At 46.8% G+C, this 3408-nt stretch overlaps 1 long non-coding RNA gene across 1 annotated transcript; it reads left to right on the forward strand.

Moving 5' to 3' along the window:
• The first annotated feature begins 598 nt into the window (after positions 1 to 598).
• On the forward strand, positions 599 to 3408 carry LOC121933165. The gene is made up of 3 exons (XR_006104470.1): positions 599 to 1115; positions 2642 to 2722; positions 3370 to 3408. It is a non-coding gene; the product is annotated as an uncharacterized LOC121933165 (long non-coding RNA).

The following is a 3408-nucleotide window of genomic DNA, read 5'->3' on the forward strand; positions in this document are numbered from 1 at the left end:
AAACAGCCCTTACTTCTCAGGAAGTTCCTCCTAATGTTGAGTGGAATCTCTTTTCCTGGAGCTTGCATCCATTGCTCCACGTTCTATTCTTTGAAGCTGCAGAATGACATCTTTCATATACAGTATTTATCACCTTCTCTTTTCCAGGCTAAACATCCCTAGCAGCTCCCTATGTCTCTCCTCAAAGGGCTCCATGGTTTCCAGACCCTTCACCCTTTTAGTCGCCCTTCTTTGGACACGTGGCTCCAGTTTCTCAATGTCCTTTTTTAACTGTGGAACCCAGAACTGGACACAATATTCCAAGTGAGGCCTGACTAAAGCAGAATATAGTGGCACTATGACTTCTCTTGATCAAGACACTATACTTCTATTGATTATTATTATTATACTTCTATTGATGCAGTCTAAAATCACATTGGCCTTTTTAGCTGCCGCATCACACTGTTGACTCATGTTCAACTTGTGGTCTAATTGGAACCCTAGATCTCTTTCACACGAATAAGTCTCTTGTTCAGCCAGGTCTCCCCCATCATCCTATATCTGTGCTTTTCATTTTTCCTTCCTAAGTGCAGTACCTTACATTTCTCCGTGTTGAAGTTAATTTTGGCCCAGCTTTCTAATCTATTGAGGTCATTTTGAATTTTGATCCTGTCCTCTGGAGTATTAGCTACTCCTCCTAGTTTGGTGTCATCTGCAAATTTGATAAACCTGTCCTCTATTCCATTATATGTCTTTACAGCTCTTCCTATCTCATTCTTCCTCATGTTTTGCTCTTTTAATGGAGACAGGGATGCATCTCCAAGAAATGGGTCAGTTCTTCCATTGGTTTAATCTGTCGTTTCTGCCTGTTTGAGCCTCCACTTTTGTTTCAGAGGGACACCAACTCTTTCCTTCTCACCTTCTTTTCTCTGACGCTCTTCCTCTTTTGCTTTTTGGTCTTTGCCTTTCTGAAAGTGTGTGTGCTTTTGCATAAAACTCTTCTTGTGGCTCACGGAGCTTTGCAGCGGCAACAGAGGTTTGGGGTGTGAACTGATGGCCTATTTTTGCCTGTGAAGGAACTACACTTCTGTGACACAAAGGACTCCCAAGAGCAAAGTGAAGAAAGGGAGAAAAAGGTAAGGAGCCATGAACTGGGGAGACCAGTCTTTTCCTGTGGCCCCCCAAAAGGCTCAAGCCACAGCAATGGTGTCTGAAGGCAATGTGGACTCTGGTCAGTGTGCTGCTTGACCGCTGGTTGCGGCCGGTGAGTCCCCAGGAAGCCAAAGTAAGAGAGGCCAGCAGGAAGGGGAAAGATCCAGAGATTGGGCAGATCTTGTTTTTAATGATTAAATTAATGTCCTTAATTTATTAAATGATTGCTGGTGGTTCTATGGTTAAATGCTGGTCTTGCGGCCGCAGGGCTTCAAGGCTGACTCAGCCTTCCATCCTTTCGTAGGATGTTGGTCAAAGGAGTCCCCAGATTACAGACCGGAAACTGCTGAGAGAGGGCTGCGTTCTCCGATCAGAGATATAGAAATGTCCATGCCATTGCTAGGATTATTCTCAAGACCCTCCAAGGAGTGGAGAGAGGACAGCCATGGCCAAGGAGAGACAAAATCCCACTGGCAAGCAATGAATGGGCATATACATTGGGGAGCTCAGGAGCGCTTACTTGTTCCTCTAGAGCAGCCCAGAAATTGGCTGGGGCTCCTCTTCCATTCTTGTGGAACCCATTGCCTTTCCTTGCCTTCCTCCTTCTCTTGCCAAGCGGTTGGCTGGCTTAGGATCATTAGAATTACCAAATAGCCTCCAAAGAGAGAGACCCCACCAGCCTCCGTTGAGGCTGCAGCGTCTTCCACTCTCAACCATCTCTTCCTGGCAGATTGGGATGGACTCCCTTTTTGTGGCCAAAGGCTGCCTCACTTCTAGCAGGGAGAGCTTGGCCTGGAGAGGCTTGGAGGGATCGGATGGAGATTACTTATCACCGGTCAGTTCCATTTCTATCCAGAACGGCCAGCCTTAACACTTGCTGCAGCAAAAACCTCTGCTAGCCTTAAAAATGCAGACAACTAAAGAGAGTTTATTTAGGCCCTCACACGCCTGATCATTTTGACCACAGCAATGGGTAAAATCCAGGCCTGATCAGTGGCCTGAATCCTATTGTTTGGTCTCTACAAGTGTAAATCTCAAAGATGTAATAGGTCTCCTTCATCTGGGGCTAACAATAGGGTTTTGGGAACCATTTCTGTCTGCTTGTGCTATTTCTTTCTCCAGCAACCAGTTGGCTGGCCAGTGTATGGGAAATGTCAGGATGAGACTCCAAAGAAACTCTGAAAGATCCTGCAAGTCAACCTCCAGTATTTTGTAAAAGGAGAAAGAGCAGAATAGCCCAGACAGCATTGTCAATTCAATTAGTGCAATTTTGGGTATCATAATTTGAACAGTGGACTCCTAGAAACAGAAAGGATTGCAAGGGACACCTAGACCTGGGTCTTGTCCGTTTTCTCCCTACTTTCTGCCCTGCTTTGCTAGAGACCAGGGAGGCCCAGGCGTCCTCAGCCTCCAGACCCATTCTCTGTGGGGACTCAGCAAGGGAAGACTTTGCCAGCTGCAAAGTAAAAGAGACTGACCTTTTCCCCAACCTGTCCTTGGTTGTTTTTAGGGGTGAACAATGGCGATGCCTCCTCTCCAAGGCTTTCTGGTGCTCCATCTGATGGGACTTTTCACAGGAGGAAAATATCAGGTACAAAGGGATCCCAAAAAGGGAGGGAAGGAGGGACGAAAAAGATGGGTCTGAACTGCATCCACTTCAGATCCAGGGTCTTACTACATGGCCAGGTCTTGCTTTTCTTCAGCTGAAGAATCTGGAGAGGCCTCCATGTCAGAGGGATGCTGAATCCATTCTGCATTTTACTCTCAACTCTTCCAAAGGGCTGAACTTATTTGGAGGATATGAGGCTCAATACCTTTCATAACTCCTTTAAAGTCCGGATCAGAGATGATCATGGAGTAGCACAAAGGAGTATCTCCAGATCCAGACAACGACAGCCCTGTTGTCATACTGCTTCTTCTCTCCCCTTTCATAGATTATAATGTTTCCTGGGACAAATCAGTTTTGTTTTCAGTCCCTTGCAATGACTCTGAGGCTGCTAAGTCTGAGGCCCAGCCAAGCCCTGCCTGGCTTACTATGTTGAATGCCTCCATGGAGGACAGTGGAGCCTCCTCCTTGGAGGCTGTTTTTAAGCAGAGGCTGGATGGGCATCTTTCCCTGGGAGGAGGGCTTGGATTGTGAGTTCCTGCATGGCAGAAGAAGGGGGCTGGACTGGAGGGCCTTTGGGGGCTTCTTCCAACTCTAGCATTGTATGACCGGTGTTTTATGTTTCTTCTCAGGTCTTCTGTGTCACAGACGTGTCCCTTGACATGGCCCCC

The sequence above is a fragment of the Sceloporus undulatus genome, chromosome 6 (assembly GCF_019175285.1).
Source record: "Sceloporus undulatus isolate JIND9_A2432 ecotype Alabama chromosome 6, SceUnd_v1.1, whole genome shotgun sequence".
In the NCBI taxonomy this organism is placed as follows: Eukaryota; Metazoa; Chordata; class Lepidosauria; order Squamata; family Phrynosomatidae; genus Sceloporus; species Sceloporus undulatus.